The 25569-nt window shown below is 37.6% G+C and overlaps 1 long non-coding RNA gene across 6 annotated transcripts in view; it reads right to left on the bottom strand.

Annotated features, from left to right (window-relative positions):
* Positions 1-607: 607 nt before the first annotated feature.
* LOC128074542 (uncharacterized) overlaps positions 608-25569 on the bottom strand; it is a 30448-nt gene continuing 5486 nt past the window's right edge. For 4 of the 6 annotated variants that reach the window (XR_008203224.1, XR_008203220.1, XR_008203221.1 and 1 more), the window contains 2 exons: positions 15515-15605; positions 8781-11338 (listed from right to left, as the gene is read on the bottom strand). This is a non-coding gene — a long non-coding RNA (uncharacterized LOC128074542). Of the gene's footprint in view, positions 1742-8780; positions 11339-15514; positions 15606-25569 lie in introns of those variants that run through there. The other 2 variants (XR_008203223.1, XR_008203222.1) reach the window with 2 other exon arrangements.

The following is a 25569-nucleotide window of genomic DNA, read 5'->3' as shown; positions in this document are numbered from 1 at the left end:
TTAAGCTATGAATTTTCTTCCAAACTACTGGACCATCGTAGCTGAAGAACACAGAGGTAATACTTTTATGAGACAGTATTAGGGGGAAGACAAAGAGGGAGGGGAAAAAAATTTCAAAAGCAGTGCTTCATAGATGATACCCACAACAACATAATTTAATTTTTAAATCCAACATAGAAATCTGCAAAAAGGTCACACAGAATGTATTCAGGCTTATCAGAGGGAAAGAGCTGGTAGCTGATTTCCAATCTCTATCCAAAGTCTTTCAGACCTACAACAATATGGTATCAATTCTTACTTCTGTGAGCAATTTCATACAACTTTTAACAACATTCATGCTCAGGCATTTCCAGAAATGAGCACACATGCATGATCCCTCAGTGTACTGTAGGTTTTAATCAGGTTTTGCTACCAGATTAGTACTTAATTAATTACATTCCAACAAAGAAGCATGATAGCAGGTTTCCATCATTAATGTGCCTCAGGCCTTCCTACAGAATTGAAAAGAACAGTCTTCAGCTTCTGCTCATTTTTATATTTAAAAAAAGAAGCAAAACAGTTTTTCACTCAAAGTGCAGTGCTCCACGCTGCTTTGTTCTGCAGATGATTTTTCAGCAGGGCCATGGCTGCGAGTGATTCAGTACACCTCTATGAATTTTTATAGCACTAATGATTTATACAAAGTGTATAGCAGAAAGAACTACTCTGTTTCTGGATGACCTCAGTACTCAGGAAAATACAGTTTCTTATTTCAAGTTCTTTTCAGCCTGGATCTCTCTACTGTGAACTAAAATATAACTGGGCACAATTAGGCAGGGTTTCATAAAGAAAGCATCCATGGGCTTGCCCAAAGAAAGCACAAAGGAGGTAATGGTGACTAAAAAGTAAAGCAGAGTAGAAGGGGATTTTTTGCTGTTACAAGTGGTCCATGCATGCTGTCAGAATTTATAGAAATAATGTTCTAAAGATACACTTCTCCTCTCCCACCCTCACCTCCTCTCTCCTTTCTTCTACTGTCCTCACTCTCCTTCTTTCCTTCTTTCTTTCTTACTCTCTTTCTCTAACTTTTAAAAATAATCAATGTTTCTTTCAAAACCACTGAACTTAGCAAAAACAAAGAAAACCAGTGTCAAAAAGTGATCAAGACTACGCTAATACTTAAAGTTGGGTCTGAATTTAAAAATACAGAAGAACTAGAGTGTAAGTTTACATTATTATTTTCTTAGGATATCTTAGTACGCATTGTAAAATATAATTTTATCTCCTTTGGATACCTGCATGAAAGATACAGTCTATTCAAAATTAAAAATAATAATTTGCAAAGTAAAATTAGAATAATTAAATTGCTTGGTAAAAGTTTGTCCTTTATGTAACAGGAAAAGGCCTTTTCTAGCCAATATATAGTAATTCAGCTGACATTTACTACAGCCTCAAGCTGAGACAGACAGAGCTGAACTACTTTCATCTCACAGAATAACATGGACAATGTAATAATCTGAATCTTAATGATTAAACTTAAAGAATAAGTTAAGTGAAGCATGACAATCAGACTACATGAAATAAACAATCATCACTTAAGTGAATAATTGCAAAGACCTGGACGAATGTTAATAAGTACATACTGCAGCAGCAAAATGGGGTGAACATCATGCTATGAGGGAAAGAGAACTGAGCAAAATGTACAAAGCAGATCTGGGGATGTCTTGTGAAACAATTCTACTCTTTGGGATCTGAGAGTAAGCTGTGGAAAGAGGAAAAGGTACAGTTAGACCTGGTAAAATTGTAGCAGTGCATAAAAATCTTCATTATTTTGTCTCTGTTACGGAGAATACAGAGAGTAAGACTAAACAAAGAAAACACTCTTTCCTGGAAATATATTGTATAATGTATTTTTTAACATGTACAACATTCTAGCTGTAGATCTGAGTAAGCACTCACAACCTCAGAACTATTCTACAAATAAGTGTTAACAAAAAAAAGTATTTTTCGTACTAGATATTGCTTCTTTGACTTGAGGTCAGGGCTGACAGGGCATCACTGAATTTAAGAGGCTTCTATAAGAAATTCTAAGTGAGAAAAATGCTGAATGTAAGTCTTGAGGATTAATTTTAAAATATACTTCAGTTCTAATAGTTGGACAGGAAAGTCTTCTTCAGCTCTTCAGTAAGGTATCTGGACTGGTATCGAATGCCCTTGTTGTCGAATGTTTGTAGACAATGGGGCAGAGAAGCTGGGTACTGGTGAAGTGGATGGCTGTCATATACCTGTTCACACAGAGTGGAGTTCAAGTATGCTGCACAAAGGAAGTCAGCAGGAGTCTTGACCTGAACTTCTCATTGGTTTCTTTTCCTTGCAGGTACATTGAAAACCAATTTACTTTTTTTTTCCTGGTAATTTCCCTAGGCTTTCTCCCTGCATGCCTCACTTTTCAATGAGCCCAAGTTTGCCTGTGGAACTATAACTGAGATTAAGTAATCTTGTCTATCTAGTTAAAGCAAATAGATATTACATATTCCTTCAGTTCTACACACAATTCAAAAAGAAACAAATGAAGCCACAACCAAACCAAATACATTACATACGTCTATATGTGTAAATGGTGTCTGACATGGAAGTACATATGAAACAAGGGCATGTAACTGAATTCCTCTGTGAGTTAAAAATGGCACCCGCTGACATTCACTGACACTTGCAGAACATTTATGGAGACCAAAGAGTGGATGTAAGCACAGTGAAGTAGGGGGTGGTGTATTTCAGAAGTGGTGACAGTAATGTGGAAGACAAGTCACACTCAGGACAGCCACGCACACAGCTCTCACATTATGAAATGAGGAGCGCCTCGATCAGCTCACTCACACAGATTGGCGGATTATGACCAAGGAAGTATGTACTGAGCTCAATATTGATTTCAAAGCATTTGAAACAATGGTGGCAATATTGGAGTATATCAAATATTGTGCCAAATGGGCTCCATGAATGATTGCACAGGAACAGAATAAACACCATATGCAAGTTTCTCAGGATCTACTGAACCAATATGAGATTGAAGATGACAGTTTCTTGGACTAAGTTGGTTTTAACCACTGTCTTTTCCTTGCCAGACCCATATAGCTCAAACTTCACTGCCAGGTCCAAGAATACTCTTACCCCCCTTAGCCAGTCATCTCAATTGCCTTTATTCCTACTTTCTCCTCTGTGGACAGAGATCTTACCTCAGGAAATACTCCTCTTTTCATCTGCCACCTATCCTGGAGATGTAGAAAGTCTTTAATCACCTAACTTTTTAATCGTAAAGCTCTTTAACTGTCTAAAGCCCTGCTTCTGGCTCTGCTCCAAAACATTTCAGCCTTTGGGGCAGTTGAGTAAATAAGTCAAACTTAAGGTTTGACAGTATTCACAAGTTGGATTTTCTACTTGTCACGCCTCCAGTCTTCACCCAGTAGGTGCAAGAGTCAGAGTTTTATGGAAATCATGGGCTTGCTTCTCTTTTATCTAGTATCTTAATAGCTAGGGCACTCACTTATGGCAATTAGGATTCAACTCCTTTCTAGTTTTTTGATAGAGACTGACCTGGCTAACAAGCAGTAATATACTCTGAAATGACAACATCCACATTTCTTTCTAGCACAGTTGTCTAACTGGTATGGAAAACTGACACCAGAGGCAGAAAAACAGCAAGTGCAAGCATGACTCTGGAAGCTTATGACAGAAAGGATTGGGAACCAGAGCCTTTTTCATTGAAGAACTTCTAATTTTATGTTAAATATGTAGTAGACCATGAACTAGATCCCAGCACTATTTACCCTGATGGTTCGTAAAAGAAGTACGAATCCTTTGCCATTGCTTAAATATTTGAAAGAAGAGAGTTGGTGGTCGTGCTTCAGGAGCATGCTCACAGTTGTGAATACCAAACATGGAACCAGCCAGCTGGCATGCCACAGCAGTCTATGAGACCCACCCCCTCCACTGCCACGCAGACACAGGTAAACAATGGCTCCCCTCCTGGAGGGCTGAGCTTTGCAGACCCCATTCCTGAGCGCCAAAGTCCAGCTTTCTGACAGATACATCCATGTTTTTACTGTCTCTGTTAACATATTACAGAGATGCAACAGTAGCTATGTGCATGCAGAGCCAGTTAACTTTTGGCACAGTATCAGGCAATTCCAGCAATACTTCTTCCATAGCCTTGTTATCAAGGCCATGACACTTACCGGGTCAGGAAATTATTGCCCTGCATTTCATTGCATTTGGACATGTCCTAACTTGTGCTACACCTTTCATAACAAGCCAAGAAGCCAAAGGAATTCTACTTGGACTTTGTAAATTCCATTAACTACTTGGCAGCAAGATGGTGTAAAAAAAACAAGATACTAACTGACATGCAATGGATGAAAACTTAGATGTCTGGAAGAATTATGATCCTCCCATCAGCACCTATGATGTCTCCGTCTTGACAGTGTTATTAAAACATCATCACACTGCTGTTTAACATGAACTGAAATTCACAGTAGTGTTAGTAAATAAGGATTTTTTTACCATACTTTTTTGCAAGCTTAATTGTTCATCTCTGCTAGCAGGGCATTTGCCTCTGGGACATGGAATGGCTAGGGAGGTAGGTAACTACTTCAGCTCTCCTATTTAGATGACTTACATGTAAACCAAAACTTCCCGCAGTCTGTGTCTGCTTAGTCCTGTCCAGACAAACCTGCAGATACTGTCCAAGCTAATGAATGACTTTCAAAGCTGACCTCATACAATCAAGTGGGGGGGAGGCTGAAAAGCCGATTGATGAAGAGAACCTCAAAGGCTTGATAAGACACAGGGTTTATCTTAAAGGAATTCTGTAATTGCTATGCTGTTGGTTTTACAGACAATAAGGTATTGACACTGCCAAGAGCCTTACACAATCCTAGTGGAATTCGGATTGCAAGTGATAAAACAAACGTTTTAAAATCACACTGTAGTGTGTATATGCTGATGTCATCTTTCAGTGTAAAATACTAGGGAAAAAGTCATAATGTTATTATTTGAATAGAAGTTTCTAAATGAAACACCTTGTCTTTTACTGATTCTGAAATTAGGTTTAATCAGAACCTTTCTGGCTAAATTAATGTTCCTAAGTGCAAACTAGAAAGTATGCACACAAAACACATCCCAGCTGTGCAACCACTATTTTGCAGATGAAGGAATCACAAATTTCAGCCTTTCTGCTATCAGCTTTGTTGAAAACTATGTCACAAATTTAGAATATTTTATATGAAATTATCTGAGACTGTTGCCTTAAGAAGGGGAACAAGGCTTGTAAAGGACTTGGAGAAAATGCCCGACTGGAGGAGCGACTGAAGGAACTGGGGCTGTTTAGTCTGGGGAAAAGGAGGCTGAGGGGAGACCTTAGTGCTCTCTTCCAGAACCTGAAAGGTGCTTGCTGTGAGAGCAGGGCTGGTCTCTTCTCACTGGTGCCAGGTGACAGGATGACGGGAAATGGCCTCAAGTTGTGCCAGGGGAAGTTTAGGTTGGATATCAGGAAAAATTTATTTACAAAATCACAGAAATCACACGGTCACATAATCACAGAATCACAGAATGGCCAGAGTTGAAGGGACCTCAAGAATCATGAATCAATCTCCAACCTCCCGGCCATATGCAGGGTCACCAGCCTCCCCATTTAATACTAGACCAGGCTGCCCAGGGCCCCATCCAATCTGGCCTTGAACACCACCAGGGACAGGGCATCCACAGCTTCTCTGGGCAGCCTGTTCCAGCACCTCACCACTCTCTCTGTAAAAAACTTTCCCCTGACATCCAACCTCAATCTTCCCTCCCTCAACTTAAAACCATTTCCCCTTGTCCTGCTGTTATCAACCCTTTCAAAGAGTTGACTCCCCTCCTGTTTATAGGCTCCCTTTAGGTACTGAAAGGCTGCAATGATGTCACCCCACAGCCTTCTCTTCTCCAGACTGAACAAGTCCAGCTCTCTCAGCCTGTCTTCGTAGGGGAGGTGCTCCAGCCCTCTGATCATCCTTGTGGCTCTCCTCTGGACCCTCTCCAACAGCTCCCTGTCTTTCTTGTACTGGGGGCTCCAGACCTGGGTGCAGTACTCCAGATGGGGCCTCACAAGAGAGTAGAGAGGAAAAGGGATATTAAGCACTGGAATAAGCTCCCCATGGAGGTGGCTGAGCCACCACCACTGGATGTGTTTAAAAACAGTATGGATGTGATTCTTAGGAATATGATTTAGTGGAGGGTTGTTAGAGTTAGGGTAGTATGGTTAAGTTGTGATCTTTTCTAATCTGAGCAATTCTATGATTCTTTGATTCCATGATTCTATGAGGAATACTCTTTGGATAAATTCTAAAGCAATTACATAAGACAATATATTTTTTTTCATTCATATGGCTTAATTCACAGGCCATGATATGCACTTACTAAATTCAAGATACTTCGTATTTGTTTACTGAAAAAGTCTGGAAGAGACTTCTAAAGATGATCAAGGTAGGCATCCTGAAGGGTGTTAAATATCCTTAGAAAAGGTGACTCCACAACGACCCTGGGTGGCCTGTTCCAGTGCTTCATCCTATGTTATGTGGCTATCATTTCTCTCTGATATTACTACTCTCCTACAATGCATAAAATCTTCAGTAATGTCAATCACATTAGCATGCAACACTGTAATGTCCTTAGACTGCAGAACTTGCATAGATAAGATCCTTTGAAATATGTTTAATATCTCCTGTACTCTCATTAAAGCTCAACAAAGACATGTAATAGCATGGCAATAGTATAGTAATAGCTTGGTGGTTCTGGCTCCTAGCTTTTGAAACACAGCCCTGCCAAAATAACTGCCCTGACATGTTCTGACATGATCTGAGAACAACTAGAAGCATCATAACATAAAGATAGAAAAGCAGCAAGTTGAAAATTTTTTACTTTTCCTGATAGGAATCAGACTAGTTTTGTCTTACTGACTTTGCTAAAACTGTCTTCGTGAATTGGGATAAGACAAAACCTTCTTTGATATATTCACAAAGAAAGTAAGGATCTAGAAAAGCCTCCCCAGACAAAAATAAAAGAAGTCATTCTTTTGCTTGTTTCAAGCATGTCCAACTGCAGATCCTGGAGATCTGAAAATCTGGCTTAAGTACTGCAGTGCAAAGAACAAACTCATTTAGTGCTTTTTTCTGCCCTATGCACAACCACTACGTGTGTGTTATGGTGAGCACTTCATATTTATACACCAGCCTTGTATGGTTGTAGGAGGCTGAAGTGCAGCCTGACACAGATCTGCCAGTTTCTATTACAGTCATTTTCCTCTTTAGCAAAGGAAGATCAGTGGCACGCGTCCCTGTGGCAGCTCTGTGATATTCAGATATCCCACTGGCAGAAAGCAGCTGCATCACTATAGAGCATTTTGTTTCATGAGTCTGCACTGTTTCCTACATGAATAAAATTAAACATGGCAGGGCTGAGATTAAAGTCCCTTAGCTGCTATTCCTTTCATATTGGAAATTAAATGTTATGCTGCTGACAAACTCTTGTTTTTCTCCACATAAGAAACAGCTTAAGGCTCAAATACCTTCCAGTCCAATCTATACACAATTTCCCATCAGCAGCAAGCTCAAAAAACAGTATGAGAAGAATGACTTTGATGAGTCTCTACCCTTGGCATGATGAGAAGAGTTTGCCAAAGGCTGTGTGGTGTAGCAGTGCTCTCAGAGTCACCATTTTATTGTACTCGATGTATAGCAATTCTCCATAAGAAAAACTGGATGATACTTTCAGATTTCATTTGTTTTCCTGTGAGATAAGAGTCCAATGAGTCATGTATTTGGGGAGATATTGAAACTACTAATAATTATTCAGATTAAATACTACTAATAATATCAGTTGGAATGATTAAAAGTAATTTTAAAATGAGTTATATCTCTCTGCTTGAAAGCAATTAAATATATCTACACAAACTTACTCAAAAGAAAACGAGTATTTCATAGATTATTTAAATTGTCCACTCACTTACAGGGACTGGATCAAAATGCCCCATATTGAAATGTTACTGTTAATAGTAGTACGTCATCCTTCATGGATTTATTTCACAAATAACATTAATAAACCTAGGCTTATAAAGTACAGCACTCCTGAAACAACAGATTATTTTTAGAATATACAGGAGAAATATCTGTAATTTATTTTGGAAAATCTGTTCCTATTTCCTATTTTCCTTCAAATAGGTCAAGTTCAGTACACTTTCAATACAATTTTCTTATCTCTAAGAGCAAAACGTCTCATCAATACAGTCATGTCTGTCAAACTATCTCACTCATTTTATGTAAAGAATCAGGCATGATCTATCTTATCAATCTATGTGTTCAACTGTGTGCACATGCCACTTCATACACAATTCACCATGTAGAAGCATAAATCAAGTAAGACAGTGGCATTTAGGACAGAAAGAGGTGCCTTGGTTGAACACCTCTTCCTGTCTAAATGCAGGTGAGCAATCTGATAACTTAGTATAGAGCAATTTTAGCCAATTCAAATAAATACTGCCTTGAGGCTATTCTAACTTCTGCCAGGAACTGATTCATACATGGTAGGCTTTTGAATCCTGCTGATGGGATCATGATGAAAGGGCAAAGCATCCATGTTTTTCACAAAAAAAGTGGTTTTTTTTCCAAACTTGGTTGTTTTCCATTCTCTTTTGCAAAAGTGCCTCAAGCTCTGGAACAGCTATAGATAAAACTTCTTAATAGCTTGGAAAGGATATTTTTTTGTTTAATCAGGAAGTATTTTTTTTTTTAATATAATGAAAGACATTACTGAAATAAGTGCAGTATTATAGGTAAAAGATAAAATAAGAAGATAGCCTAATCACCAAATTAACAGCAGTTAAAACAATTCTCAGAACTTTAAAAAATTTTACGAAGTAGAGGTTTATATACCCTTACTTCTATCAAATAAACATTCCTAAGATTTACTACAATTGTCACTTCTGGAGTCTTTCTATTGGTGACTGCAATTAAGTACTGAAAGTGATGGCTTTTCCAAAATATAGTCAAACACATCTTTTATCAAATTAAAAAATGTATCATTTTCACTTTTTTTTTCACTTTCACTTTGTTTTCCTTGCTAACATAAAGCCACTATTTCTCATATCTTTTGGTCTTTTTTCCTAACACAGGACACATGAATTAAAAAATACAGAGAAACTTAAAGGATGAAAAGATGCATCTATTAATTGCTAATTTATATATAGATTCCTTGAATTTCAAAGAGTTAATTGTAAAAGAACTTTTGAATAAATATCTACATGCAGGTGAACATTCTTTGTGATACAAACATACAGTAAACATCTAGGATTTTACAAGTCAATCGCTTATATGTCATGTTTATCTGGACAATACTAAAAGGGTAAACTAAGAGGAATGAGAATATTGACAGAAAATTTTGTTCTGTCTAGACACACTTGTGTTACTCTCACCATAAAAATATTTTCACTCTTGATAAATAGAAAAAGAATAAACAACATAAACTTGTAAACAGAATACAATACTTGTGTCCTTTATTATTTTTATGAGAGAAATGAGCCATTAAAAACAAAATTAATTTTTGAGTCATAGAAAACCAATATACTTCACTTTTAAGGTTGTAAATTACATGATCCCAAAGCAATATTCATATTTCACATTTTGATAGCACTTGTCAACCCGATTTTTTAATTATTTGCCAGTTATCTTGTTATGTACAATGTTGAGATTGTAAGGTCTATGAAGGAAGAACCTCCTTATCCTTTCTAGTAACTACCATAAAGGAATTATCTCCCATTATAAATATTTTTCCTGAAGTCATCCCCAGCATCCAAGCACTTCAAAGCAATTAATGAAGACTGGTCATTATTATATCTGTGTGATTTATAAGGATGCAAAAGAAATGAATTTTCTGAGGATTTTCGGCTTTTATTCTGCCTGGAAATACTCAGTCCTGAGTGCATTCAGATACGGATGTGTCCAGGCAGACTCAGCATATGTGCATTCCACCGGGTAAGTCTGTGGAAATAACCACTCTGTAAATATCTAATTTCCACAGATCAGTGGCATTGCCACAGATTGACTTAGGCAAGTATCAGCTGGTACAGAGGCAAATATTAGGTAGCAAGGTAACACAAGCTGCCAGTCACAGCCTTTACTGCAGACTACTTGAGCCAGTCTTGCATATTGCAAGTGCAGCAGCTGCTGTGTAGGAAGAAGCTAGAGGAACAAGCTAATGGCCACACTATGAATTTTATCAGCTTGCCATGAAATGCTTCAAGTCCCACCTGTCATGAATTTAGTAGATTCCAAAAACAACTAACAAATTTCCGTCAACATTATAAAGTCTACAAAACAAGAAAGTTCCATAAACATCAGTGCATAGCACAGCTGTAACATCACAGAAGTCTTTGTTGTTTTGTTTAAGAAAGTGGACATATAGGGGAGCTTAGATCTGGAATTCACCACGTTTTGGAAATAAGTGCACAACCCAAGCAGGTTGTTATTGTATCTGAAAAGAAAGGTTATGCATACAAACAAGTACCGTCAGTGCCCCAATGTCTGCCCTGCTACATAGACCTTGCTCAGTCATTTTCCAGGCCCTGAGAGAGCAAAACTGCCAAAACATACTAAAGCTATACTAAATGATTAATTCACAGGTCATCCGAAAGTAATGCCTCCTATTTATTTTCATGGACAGTACAACAGATACAAAAAGCAAATAACACTATTCGATAGACTAAATTCTCTGCTACAAACACTCTTTTTCAACACAGTCACCAATATTAGTCGTGCATTTTTGCCAGTGATGAACTGGAGACTTTATGCCATGTTCACAAAAATCTGCACCAGCAGAGGTGATCCACTCTCACTGTCATTGCTGCTGAAACACACCAGCCATTGTGATCACATCCACTGCTTGGGCTCCATAAACATCAGCAAGTGTCAGTTAATATCAACTGGGGCCATAGAGGAATTCAGTGTCACATAGTGACAGTTTCATATGCGTTTCCATGTCAGATGCCACACTGTCGGAGTGCCTTTCTGCTGCCATCTGTCACACAGCAAAAACATGGAATGGAATACTCTGGGAAGATTCATTTTCTACTGCCATATCACCAAGGCACTACTTTTGGAGCAGCTCTCACAGAAAGAGTGGCTGGCATGTAATGGGTGGATAGGACATTTTAATTGTTAATACGCATCACCATTACTGACCTATAAAATTTAGGTCACTTGGACATTTGTAGCAGTCTCAGCATGTTGGAATTGCTTTTTCCTTATTCATCTTCCATAGCCAAGATTAGATGCCTGTTCTGAAACACATGAAGATCTGACATTCGAATTATAGTCTCTAAATTGCACAGAATCTATTCTTCCTCACGAAACTCTGTCTAGGCAAAATTCTATTAGTTTTTACGCCTTTTGGATTTGCAATTGGGTTCTTGATTCTAAGCAGAGCAAGTCAGAGCCTCAAATTTGAATTCTCAGGAAGATATTTGGTAGAACCGTTCTGTGATGGATTCAATTGAAAACAAAATATCCACAGCAGCTGAAAATCAGTTTTGTTCTTGACACACCATTTACATTAGGTACTTTTCTTCTGTACTTGAAGGGAATATTTGTCATTACAACATTGCAGTGTTTCAGTATATTAGTATAAATGCTTTACCACATCTTTACATCCTATTGTTAATTTTGGTGATTTTTTTTTAATAGCTGATATTTTTAAGAATAAATTGTCAAAATATTGTGAATACAAGTTGGGAAGGAATGCATTTGCAGTGCTTTCTTTTCTCTATCATGCAAAAGACCTAACTGAATATTTAAAACAGTGATTATGAAAGGTCATTTCCATGTAATGCAGTTATAATTTACATGTTTGAAACTAGTATTTCAGGTGCATTGAAAACAATACCAGGAAGTTATTTCTTCACATTAAAGACACAGAAAAACATATTCCTCTTTTGAAGAAGGTATACATAAAATTGTAGCAATAGAATCAATAATAGACATTTTGCATTTACTCTTGCTTATTTACGTATGCCATAGAAAGTCCGAGTAATTAATAGATAGATTTAGTCCAGAATGTAAAATAACTCACAGCTTTTCAACATCTCGGACTGCTCTGAATTTATAATTTTTAATCAATGTCTGATTTTGTCTCTTGATGATTTGGGTAGAATCTTGGGCTTAATAACACAATTTGCAAAGCTCCCATTGGATTTAAATAAATCAAAGAGTATTAATTGCCAATCTGTGCATTGCCCCTTTAGGAAAACAAAACAACAACAACAATATATATATATGTGTATATATCCTATGTCATTGCTGTGATTGTGTCTCAGCTCATCAGGAGTTCTCAGCCCACTAGCTGTTAACCAGATCTTTGAGAGGAGCGTTATCCTAGACAATGAAGCCAGAAGAACGTTACTGGACTGGCTTGAAATTACACAGCTGCTCCGTGGCTTCCCCTGCAGACAGTGTTAGACAGAGCAGCTCTCAGGCATTGAAAGGTAAATCACTCCTAGTCAAAATGAAAGTGAGATCTTATACAGGACCACAGAAGAACTAGAGAGGGGATAATAGCTAGATAATAGCTGATTGTTGCTGTCATAGACAAAGGAAGATAAACAAACTCAGTGAGTTTACCATACTGTTTATTAACAGAGGTAATAAATAATGTTTGGGTCTTCTACCATTTTTTTCTTGAAGAAAATTCATATGAGCTAAGAAAAGGAAATTGGTCCTGCTGTATCTCTGCTATTTAGAGTCAGAAAGCAATTCTTCAAATAGTGCCCCGGGTGCTGTGATTTCAAGGGAAAATGAGTATGTTTATGGCCATATAAAACAGCCATGATATGAACCTGCATTGGTCAGAGTGCATTTGTAAACTGTTATAATCAACATAGTTGTCTTTTGCAGTCTTAAAATGAGAATGCTGTAAAACAAAGGGACTCTATTTTTCCTTCTTCCCATGAAAGCTGAAGGACACCTGGTAATGTATGCAGAGTTGAAATGCAGTTTTGCAAGCACTGTTTCCTTTCTTCTGCTTAGCTAGGAAACAGTGTTGCATTTTGTTTAGCATTGCAGTGGGGAAACAAAAGTTGTTTATGTTAGAGAATTACATGCCAGTTATTCAAAGACTATAAGAAGCAGTGTTCATCCAAGTGAATTTTGAAAGGTACAGGTTATAGGTGCCACAGAAATGACACAGCCATCTATCTAAATCGTGAATACAGGCTGATCACAGCAGGAGCAGAATACACATTTTTAAAACGCTCTCATTTTACATTTTGACTACAGAGGGACAGCCCTGCACAAATACCATGAGCTAATACAGGAAGCTCAAGAAACATGGGAGTTTACTTAGTAGCTTGTGTACCTCCTTCCCATACAATTGTGGAAAGAATAAGAACACCTACAGGGAGAGGGGATGGTGAATGAATGGGAACTCAGAACAAGGGAACAGGAGCATTGCAATATCTGTGATGGTGATCATGTGAAGTGATGATATGCAAGTTGGCTAAGCAGTCCTTTCCCCACCCACCATTCTTCAAACTTATGCTGAAATTGCTGCCACTCCTTATTATTTTCCCCACTCCTTCCTAACAGGAATAAAAATGAGTTAGGATTTGAAAAGGTATACTCTCTACAGCTGCTTCTACTAGAGATTTCTAACATGTTTCCTCCCCCTTCCTGTAAGCATCTTACTACCAGCTATAGAGAAATATTATTTCTAGCCATGTATTCTCCCATACCCTCCAGAGGTGTGAAGAAGAAACTGGAAGAAAATGCCTCATCTTAGGGAAAGAGGTTTGATTTTCTTTTTACACATTCCAATAGGTAGACACTGCAATAGCATTTTTTAACTTAAATGGTCTCTATTTCCCCATTTGATAATTGTGTCTTCGTTGTCCTAAACAAAGCATCTCAATATGCCAGTTTCTGTGTTTCCTTCATGTGCTAGCACCTCCAAGATTATATCCTTCCATCCATGCGTGCCAGTGCATGGCATATGTAACAATCAAAACACAATTATGATGAAGAGATTTCCAAACTTTTTGCAGGAAGCTACAGGAGCAGGAATATAAAGCTTGAGAAAATCGTTCTATGTCATGCAGAAAGGAGATACTTTTAAAGAGATGTTTGAAAATCAGTCTATCACTTTTCAGGTAAGAAGGAAAACAAGTATGAGTATGAGATGTTTGTGGGTGAAAATGATGTCTTTTATAAAGTTGCAATCTCATGTCTGAAGGAATCAAAGTAATTAAGTGTGTAAAAGACATCGCATCTACCTCAGCATATTTCCACTCCAGAAGTTGAAAACAGAATCAGGAGGCAGCTGAGTTCCAAAACCGAGTTGACAGTTTGAAGTAAAAATATTTGTAAACAATCCTAGTCCCTTTTTTTGCCTAGTAGGTAACCATGTTACAAGCTGTTCTAACAAAGAATTGAAACTGATGAAACTTCCACAAACCAGACTGCAAGATAAGAGCTTTCCCAAAGCAACGTTCCTGGCAGCCAGTCAAGCTGTGGAGTTTCTCTACACCTGCATGGTTACTGTGATGTCCACACACAAGTCCACATTAGAAAATTATACAAAACATTGTTGTGTCTTCCCAACTGAAATTTAAGCCTGAGTAGATATAAATCAATTCTGAGTTAGACAGCTGTACAGCAAGCTCTCTTGTTTTTCTTTGGGCTGGGTTTTTGTTTGTTTGTTTATTTCATGTTTTTGCCAGGCAGAATCAACTGTTCAAGTTACATATATATATATACATATATATGTTAATACATATCTACACTTAAATATATATAACAAACACATGTATGTATTAGCTTTTGTACTATCTAGAAGTTAAAAACAATAAATGCTTAGTTGTACCTTTTTTATTGACATAGCCTTCCTGTTCCTATGACTACTTTCCTCTGAGGAAAATGTGACATGTTGGATGATTTCCCATTTTCTATTCAAAGAAGAAGTATACACGCTAGCCAGCATTTGACTTCTCTGTTAATCTTTAGCTACCAAAGAACATCTGCAGCCTAGCAGTTTGTTCTGCTGCCCAAGGTCGGTAATAATCAAAATACATTGTTCAACAAAGGGAAAGGTTGACATTATACCTCCTGGGAATAAAATAATTTTTAATTTATATGTAGCAGCACAAAAGAGGCACACAGTGCAGATTCATGTAAAACAAAGACAAGTAACATTTAGAATCATATGTGAAGTCTAGTTCTTCTTCCTAACCTGGGAAAATAGAAGGGGTGAAAAAAATGAAGGCCTATACATACTGCCTTCATTACAGTCACAGCAACGTGCTACTGCTGCAACATCCGTGAGATATGCAGGATGGAATGGAATCTCCCTCCCACTTTGTATTACACCATTCTATTGTGTAGTGTTGTGCATGTTTAACTTTCTGATACAATGCAATGGCTTTCGTATGATCAAATTGCAAATAAATACAGGGAACAGATCCAGGTACCTAGAAATTCCCAGGACACCACTGCAGGTAATTCCATGCTTCAGAGAAGGCATTCACAAGCTTTGTGGCAGACATAGATTCATGGAGATACCTGTAACGTAAATCAATACGTGCTAATATTACGTATTTCACAGCAGCAGCTGAGCACATTCCACAATAGGAATGTTCCTGGACCTTATATTTACAGTACTACACGTCAGTTTAATACCCACTGATGTCATGTTTATTCCTAATAGATTTCATAATATCCAACCTATTATCAATTACCTATCAATGGGCTTTCTGTCATACTTTATAAACAGTAGACTAGGAGCTTCCATTATTTTTTTCGTCTTCACTACCACACCATGAATTCTATACTATGAATTCTATACTATTAATTCATTTCTTTACTGTTGGACTTCTGTTACAGCCTGAGTCATATCTAATATATGTATAATATACTGCATTATTATGGAATATCAGCACCTGAATGAAACTCTGATAGAATTACTTTCACTGTTTAAATATCATGCATGATCAGAATTAGACTATTACAAGAAAAAGCAAAAGAGAACCAACACCTACAAAGAGTCCAAAAGTGCCTTTTGAACTGAAGGTTTAGAGTACACTCTAATCACAGGGGAGCTGGTTATGAACAAAACAATTGCTTGTTGTATATTATAACTCAGTGTGTTTTCCTTTCTTATTTTGCCATATGAATGAACTGGTTTGTTGTAGAAATATTCCTTCTGCTATTTTTCTGCATCTATGCAAACTATGCATTACTTTCTTGGATCTGTGCTGAAGACATCTTACCATTCTCAAATATAGGAAGGGAATAATGAGAAAGTGCCGTTAGAGAGATTTTTCACAAAAGAACAAACTGCATGCTTGCCTGTTAGAAAAGACAGCTGGGATTAAGATATCGTTTTACAAGAAAAGTGGTGACATTTTCACTATTAGACAACACAGAGAAAGAGTGGAACATTAGATGGTGCACAAAGGCTGATCAGCTGAAGATGTGAAGGTGGATGGAAAAAAAATGTCATTTGCCCCAAGGCCCTGTCATTCAGGAGAAGGTTCATAGTAAATTTAAGTCTTTCAGAAAACTGTTCTGGTTGAAGCTAACTGAGCAAATGCAAATTGGCAAGGTTTGTTCTTATTCCTTCTCTGTCATTATCTCCTTATAGGATACTAAGCGACTGCATCCTCTTGCCTGAAGTTACCCACTCTGAAAAGGAAGAATGAGGATATTGGCCTTACATGAGTTGGTTTTACCACAAGTTACTGTACTTTCACAAAGACTTCATCTTGAAAAGGATTTCCCACTTTCTACATGGAGACAGATAGCTAAGGACTTGCAAAGAGAGTTCTGTCCTACCCAAAAGTTATATATGTCAAGTGTAGGAGGGCTGTCTCTCTTAAAAGGCCTTGCCTGTGCCTCTTCAGTGACTGAGAGCATAGACAACCATTTAAAGCGTACACATAATAGACGATGATGAGTTAAATTCATCAGAAACTGAGACTTATCACATAAATAATATATTCTTATACAATATATCTATGCCAATATTTTTTCAACATGTGGATCTTTAGTGCACCAATCAACCATGTATACTGTAGATAAGGTTAAATTAAATTAAATTCTTCAAGAATTTAATCAGCAATTTTTTTACTTTCTTTGGAAAAAGATTATGTTCTTGCTTTTCCTAAAGTATGCAGAATATTTATTTTGTCTGAATACTGACATTTTGGTCTATTCTTATATTAATAAGCATTTCTCAGTTCTAGTACATTGCATAAAATCATTATTCCTTATCACCGGGACACAGTTTATCATTTTTTTATTAAACTCAAAATTTTTACTTCAGTAAACTCCAGTCCAAAACCAAACCAAACCATACCAAATTGGGGAGGTGTTACCCAAGAGCTTTAACCTCTTTTTTATTAATGGGAAATAAAAGGTACATTAAAAAAGAAACAAATAAACAGTGTAAATGATCTCCCACTCCAGTTCAAACAGCCTAGTAATTTAAAAAAAATTATGCAGTTGTATTCTGAAAGGACTAAAATAAGCCTCAAAAAATTATTTGTATTTCAGGTAACTTTTAATTTCATAGCACATACTTTTCAATATCCATTACCCTGTAGCCATTGTCATAGGCTCTCATTTTTTTCTTTCAAACTTTAAGAAGGAAATGAAGACAAAATCTTCATGTTAATTAAGAAATGTGGTGGAACTAAACACTTCTCTCTGGAATAACTAGAAAATCTCTGCATTGCCAGTGAAGTAATTTCAAATAGCAACTTCATAAGAGACGAGCTTAAATAAGTTCTAACACTTTGAAAGATGACTTTGCTGTGCCACTTGCACAGCAACTGCCTTCCATTTTGCATAATAATCCCTCAGATATCATAAAAGTTATTGGGGTTTAACGCAGCAAAAGTGAAGATTAGCAGTAAAAATGGTGAATGTTCTGAAGAATTTCAAAGTGAGATTTTTCAAATACATTGTTATAGGACAACTCACAAAGAAATATCTGTGAACTTTAGGATTTTATTCAGAATCTGAAATATCTCTGCATTAAAAAAGAGTGAGGGGAGGTGTTCCAAAGAATCTGAACCCTCCCCACTCCCCCCGATAACATCAGGAAATCTCTGAAGAAGAAAATATGAGTTCACTCTTCCTTAAATGCTCCAAATGCAAGAATGGCAAAAATCATGGCGACATTCACAGATGACATGGGAAGAAAAAAGGGATGTTGCAGTGATGTGTATACTGAGCTGACTTTTCAGTCTGCCTTTATAAGGGAAAACTTCTAAACTTTTTGCTGCAAAGAAAACTTTTTTAATAATGTACTTGAAATATGTCTAGGCAGTATAACCAGGTCCCCTGAACAGAAGCTAAAGACAGCAAAATATAAATAAGAAATACAGCACAAGTTTACAGAAAAGCTAACTGTCCATTCTGATCAACCAAGCAAAATCAGATATACAAGTTGCAGGTAAATCAGAAAGTAAATTCTAGTTAGATATACAGGAAAAGAAAGCATTCCAGTGAGTACAGTCAAACATTACAATACGCTGTCATGAAAGCCTGTCAAACATCCATCTTTAGTTATTTTTGAATCTCAATAAAGACAGGTCTTTGTAATTGGATTTAACTTTGAAAATATCCCTGCTTTAGTAGTAATAGCAGTATTTTAGCAGTAGTGCCATATCCAAAGGAAAGCAGCACTTGAATATATACTATATCACACAAAATAAAAGCACTGAATATGACAGGAGGACAGGAAAGGTAATTCAGAATTTCCACTTGTTCATCAGGAATATGCATATAAAAACATATATCTCTGTACAAAATTACTGACTAAAGAAAAAAAAAATTGAATGCAAAAAAAAATCGCCAGTGATTTTTCTCTCCTACTTGAGTGTCAACAGCAAATAAATATTTTTCACTACTGACATGACATACTACATCATTTATGGCACTCCTTTCAGTGCCCACGGAGGTGAAGATACTCTTGTATGATTATATTTCATTACTTCTTTCAGGTGCAAGAGAGCATGCTATATAGCTCGAATAAAATGATAAGCAAGAGCTGAAGCAGAAATGGACATTTAATGTCTGAATTTTTGAAACACTGGTTTCTATGGTGACAGATGATTTTTCCTAACATTGGCTACACATACTTGACTTTAAGAATTTGAAACAGAAAGAAAAAAGAATAGGAGAATTTCTGGTAGTAGGAAAGGAAATGTAGAAATGAGAAATGTTCTTGTCTTTATCATGAAGTTGAAAAAGCATCTTTTAATTAAAAACAAAAAACAAAACAAAACAAAACAAAAAAAACCCAAACAAACCAACAACCATGTTCAATTGAACCAATTGCAGAAAATTTTCAGTTTAAGAAAAAAGAGGAATATAGATAGAGACGGAAACCTTTTCAGTTCTTGGATTAAGAATGGCTCTCCTTTGAAGCTTAGAAGGACTGTTCCTCCCACAACGAACATTTATGAACAACTCTTAAAAGATGCATTAAATGGCTTTTTCATCTCTCATATCCCAGAGTTGTTCTTCAGCAGGAAAGCACTGAAATTCCTCACTTTTTCCAAAGAAAGCACGTGAGCTTACAGGCAAGACAGATATTGGCATTCCAATGAAGGCCTGAAAGCTGTCTTATTATGCAGATCTTGCTAGTTCTCTGAATGATTTTTATGTGCCATCTTCTGAAGCAGGAAATGAATCTTTACCAGCACATCCAGAAACAGGGTACCTGGAGGACTGTGTGAAAGAAATGGGCCTAGGGGTGTTGGTTGATGCTTGGTTAAATGTGACTCACCAGTGTGCCCAGCCAGCCAATGGCATCCTTGCTTGTATCAGAAATAGCGTTCCAGCAGTAGCAGGGAAGTGATTGCATACCTGTACTCAGCACTGGTGGAGTTGCACCTCGAGTACTGTGTTCAGTTTCAAACAAGAAAGACATGGACACCCTAGAGAATGTCCAGAGGAAGGCAACAAAGCTGATGAGGATCTGGAGAACAGGCCTTATGAGGAGCAGCTGAAGTAACTGGGATTGTTCAGTCTGGAGAAGAGGAGGCTCAGGGGAGACTATATCACTACGTATAATTACCAGAAAGGGGGTTGTGGTGAGGTAACAAGTGATAGGACTAGAGGGAATGGCCTCAAGTTGTGCAAGGGGATATTCAGATTGAATATTAAGAGAGGTTTATCTTCTGAAAGGGTGGTTAGACTCTGGATGGGTTGTTCAGGAGATGACTGAGTCACCAACCCTGGAGGTCTTCAAAAAACATGTAGATTTTGTACTAAGGGACATGGCTCAGTGAGGAAATTTTAGTGGTAAGTGGACAGCTGGACTCGATGATCTTGGAGGTCTTTATCAAACGTAGTAATTCTGTGATTCTGTAATTCTACAGTCTTGTTCTGGATTGCATGAGGAATAGCTAAGTGGAAGGAACATAACGTAGTAGGAGTTCTGGTGAAAGCCAAATCATTGCAAATTTTGAAAAAGATTTCACAACAGAATCATAAAATAGCAGAATCATAGCTGCTGGAAAGGACTTCTGGAGACCATCTAGTCCAATCTCTTGCTAAAACAGGTTCTGAACAGTAGGTTACACAGGAAAGTGTCCAGACAGGTCTTGATTATCTCTGGAGAAGGAGACTCCACATCCTCTCTGAGCAGCCTGCTGCAGTGTTCTGTCACTATTACAATTAAGAAAAATCTTTCTTATGTTTTTATGGAACTTCCTGTATTCCAGTTTGTGTTCATTGGTCAGTCACTGAGTTAAAAAGAGCCTAGCACCATCCACTCTACTCCCACTCTTTAGATATTTATGAGCATATCATTGATATGATCCCCTCTAAGTCTTCTGTTCTCCAGGCTGAACAGACCCAGATCTCTCAGCCTTTCTTCATAAACGAAGTGCTTCTGACCACTAATCATCTTTGTGGCCCTCCACTGGACTCTCTCTAAAAGTTTCCTGTCTTGTTCTGGGGAGCCCTGAAGTGGATGCAGTACTCGAAATGTGGCCTCATCAGGGTAGAGTAGAGGGGGATGATCGCCTCCCTTGGCCTGCTGGCCGCTCTTTATTTAATGCATGCCAGGATACCACTGGCTTTCTTAGCCACCAGAAAACACTGGGGGCTCATGGCCAACCTGTTGTCCACCATAACCCCCAGGCCCTTCTCCTTAGAGGTCCTTTGCTACAGGTCAGCCTCAAACCTGTGATGGTGCGTGTGGTTATTTCTCCTGAGGTGCAGGTCTCCACACTTGCCCTTGTTGGACTGCACCAAGTTCCTCTCCAGCCAGTTCACCAGTCTGTCTGTGTCACTCACCAGTCTGCCCAGGTCAAAACTGTAGTTGTAACAGCAAGCAGCAAGATAAGTGCCTCAAACATTTTGAGAAAATCTCAGAGATTTAGGAGTAGTTTCAGTGTTACTTAATAAATGCCCATTTTTTATGCAAATAGAGCACTCATAGAACTCTAACTTTGTTCTCCCTCTGGCTGCAGGCTCTACTCCACAACAAATAGCATGGATGAAAGACCATGATGCCATGTCTCCTCCATGCTCAGACAGGCGGTGTGCTGCTGGCCTTCCATAATCTTCCATTCAGCTCTGTGCTTCTTAGACTCTTTTCTAGGGAAATTGCAGAATCATACAATCCATAGCCCCATGCCATGTACCTCTGTACACATCTCATCCGTTAGAATAGTGACAGTTGACACAAGGTTGTATAATTACGGTTTTCATTCAGTTTAATATATTTTCACTTAAAATCCTGGCAAACTGTACTCAGTGACAGCAAAGGAAGCTTCAGCTGAAGCATCTGGCTGCAAGTCTCAGGATGAGAAAGAGGAAACAGACTGTATTTCTTAAAACAAGATAAGGATAACCAATTGCAAACTAGCAAATAATGCTTTGTAGTCTCTAGGAGATGCAGATGTAAATCACATGTCAACTATTATTACGACTGCAAATTTGATGGAGGGAAAGAAAACTCCACCCTAGCACACATAAGAGTCTCCTCCCTGCTAACTTTGACATTTTGCTGGTTATTGCTAAGTGTTCTGCTTGTGCAACCTCATCGAATTTCCCCTACGTCACTCTTGCAGCCTGTTTCCTGGTCACTCTGGCCTCTACAGGAATCTGGCATAACTTTTACATGTGGATAATTGTGTGTCACAACAAAGTGTCCCCTCCCATGCATCCACCCACCCACACATTTAATAAATGCGCAGAAGTGACCTAGGATTTCCTACACAGGGAATGGATGACAAATACGTGAAATCTGTGAGCAATCCCTTCATTTCAGTGAAGAATGTGACAATTCTTTCACACGTACTGTTTTCTGTAAAATAAGAATTTCACAAATATAATCTGCCCCAGTCAATATCCCCGGACAAACGTGGATCTTTGTCATATGGATGCCATTGTTACTTAGCAGAAGGAGTCCCAGACTGGGAGTTGGACTAGATAGCCGTCTAGTCTAGAGGCCCTTTCCAACTCTTAAGAATTCTATGATTCTATGATTCTGTAGCAAACATATTCTTTTCCTCAGTCTCCAAAAAGCATCTCAGTCTACAGACTGGGGTGGGTAGATGATGATAAGTTGCTCTTCCCTCATCTCTACCCCTAGATTCCCAAGTATATTTCCAAAGCAATAAAGCCTTAATTTCAGTGGATATTTAGCTTACAGAGACTTCAGCATTCATACTTATGCAGAAAAGAATTTTCCTAACAGAATTCTCTTGACTATTTGAAGTTGTTCAGCTGGTTGTTAGCTGGTATGTATAACAGAGAGCAGAATCAAGAATGTAATTATAGCATGTGCATGATCTCACCTCGAAGTACAGATATGGGATATATTATATTTAAAGTTCCAGTTTTTATCCCCTATCTATAAATGAAGCAGACATATGCCCTGATAAGAAAGTCTACGTAAGATTCCATTTTCTTCGGAGAAATGGCTAAACACATACTAAGCAAATAATTAAACAAAGAGCCAGCATACATCAGTTCAATGCATGTAGTTCTTGATTCTATTATTAAAGGCCACGGTAGCCACTGGATTGGTGCACAATAGTAATACGTCTCAGTCACTTCCAGGGATGAACCAATGCTGGTGTCTCTCATCAAACAGAGCTTTGGAGGCAGACCTTGTCACTGATGAGTAGATCAAACTGCATATGGATTAATGCAATACTGGCCTGTATTATATGGATCTTTCAGATATCTTGTCATTATGATGAAGGATCATCAGGAGGTCATCATACGGGCTGTATTCCAAAGACTGCAATTTCATATGGTTGTGTATGTTGGAATTTGTGCAACTGTGACACATTTTGAAAAAAGTTCTTTGTTTTCTGCATTTTATGTATTTACATATCTATTTATGTTGCTCATATTTTGAGATCTGATACTACAGCAAGTTACTTTATAATTTGAAATTGTACTTGCTATAGTGTATACTTGAAAAATGGAAATTTAGATAAAGAATTAAGACCCAGATATTGAAATCCTATTGTCCAAAGTAGTTCTGAATGGTGAACTTATCACATCACTCCAGGAACAGTCCGAAGACTCAAAGAAACTGGGAAGTGGTTTCTCACATAATTCGACAATTAGTCTTTTTCTGATTTAAAACAATGCTATTTAATAATTTTAAAATAAACTCCTTTATAAATCCACACAGAAAATCTTATACATAGCCAGGATGTTAAAAAAACAAAACAAAACAAAACAAAAACCCAAATAGAAGATTAGTTAATCTGTGAACAAGGAGTCTAAAATTTGTCTAAAGCAATCCTCACACTGAATACATTCTGCACTAAAAGTTTTGTTTCCTTGCACTAGAGTAGAGAGCAGCACAGTATATGTGAGGAAATTTGAGTGTAATGGTGAGTGAGGCAAAGGACTGAGAAGTGTGAGAGTCACACAGGGAAGGGAGAAAAACAAGAATTTGAGATGGTAGGGGTCAAAAACATTAAAAAAATATTTAATAGCTCAGCCATATCAGTTCTGTCACTGATGAAAAGGTACTGTTGGAACAACAAATACATTACCTAGTGACATAACTTGTCTCTAATCACTGTTCAAAAGCTTAAAAGAGAATTTGTTTGAATATAAATCATTTCAAGTACAATTCTAATAATCAGAAACAGTGTAGAAGATAACTCTGTGTATTGCACTTTACAGCCTTCCAATGGTCCATTCTAATCTAATTAAGCAGCTTCCTTGGAGAGCAGGTGGGAATTTGCTCTATCAGAAAAGACACGAGAGGCCTCTGGAATCAAGAGGAAAGTATTAGTCTAGCAGAGCTTTTAGTAATTAAGCACTTCACAACAGCTGTTAATGTAATCTGCCTCCTCTGGGCTAACTTCGCATCTATCCAGGATTCCCTACATAGAGCTGCCTAGTCAACAAAATATTACGCAGAGTCTCAAGGGCACCATTGCTTCAATTCTTAAAATATGCTGCCTCTGGCCACGTGATTTAGTGCTCATGGTTATTTCACAAAGAATAGACAGGATCCCTGGAGGAGAGCCATAGAAGAAACAGACTCACTGTAGTCTGTTTACTATTGTCCTGGCGGGGCGCAAGAACACAATATTGAAAAGGGTGGGGCAGTGGAAGAGTTTTTTTATAGATATTGTCTTGGTAGTCCTTTTTAGGGAAGCATGGTAAGATCAGACAAACATCTTGAGAGCAGTTCTGTACAGGGAGTAGGGAGAGAAAGACAGTAGATATTACTAAGAAGCAAGGAAAGAAAGAAAATGTCTTGTTTATGCTGTCATTTGACACCATCTAGTAAATGGGCTTAGTTCTATCCAAATCAGTTTAGCCTCTTCAGTTTTCAGGTGTTTGTAGATATAACATTTTTCTTTAATACCATCTGCTCTTTGGAGATATTTTTTTAGAATTAAAAAAAAGTCAAAATTCAAAATTCATTAGCTTCAGTTAGCTCTTCAGCATGTTATAATCCCATGCTCCTAGTATAACAATTATTGTTTTAATCAGAAGTAGAAGACAGAATATCAGAGCTCAGATTAAGTGACCTTCCTAGCGTGCTACAAAGCTTCAATTTTATTTTCCTTGTTATAGTGTTTGAAGAGCAATTGAAATCTCCATTATTAAATACTTCTATGCTGTGATGATATTTCTTCAACTATACTACCATGAAGTTCAGCTTCTTCTGAATACTTTATCATCTTATCTAGCATTCCACAACTGTAGCTTCTCTCAGAATTTCAAGTTAAATTCTTCAGCCAGCCAAAATAATGGGCTTTCAGGATGGCTTTATTAGCTTCTATAGTATTTCTAAAGTTGCTTATAAGGAAGGTTGCATCCTACATGATCTACTAAGCCACGTTGCTTCTCACCCTGTTGAACTAATCTATCTGTCTATACTGCCTCTGAGTTCCGAGGCATTAGAAGTTGTTCTATATTATTATCATTTAAAACTAGAGAGCAGTAGTGCTCTGCCTAAGAGGAGCACAGAACAAGAAGAATGGGGAAATCAAAGAGGCTAGTGCTGAACAGAATCACA

This window comes from Tympanuchus pallidicinctus, unplaced genomic scaffold (assembly GCF_026119805.1).
Source record: "Tympanuchus pallidicinctus isolate F22 unplaced genomic scaffold, pur_lepc_1.0 scaffold9, whole genome shotgun sequence".
In the NCBI taxonomy this organism is placed as follows: domain Eukaryota; kingdom Metazoa; phylum Chordata; class Aves; order Galliformes; family Phasianidae; genus Tympanuchus; species Tympanuchus pallidicinctus.
Note: the sequence above shows the minus strand (reverse complement) of the source record. Positions and strands in the feature narration are given on the sequence as shown.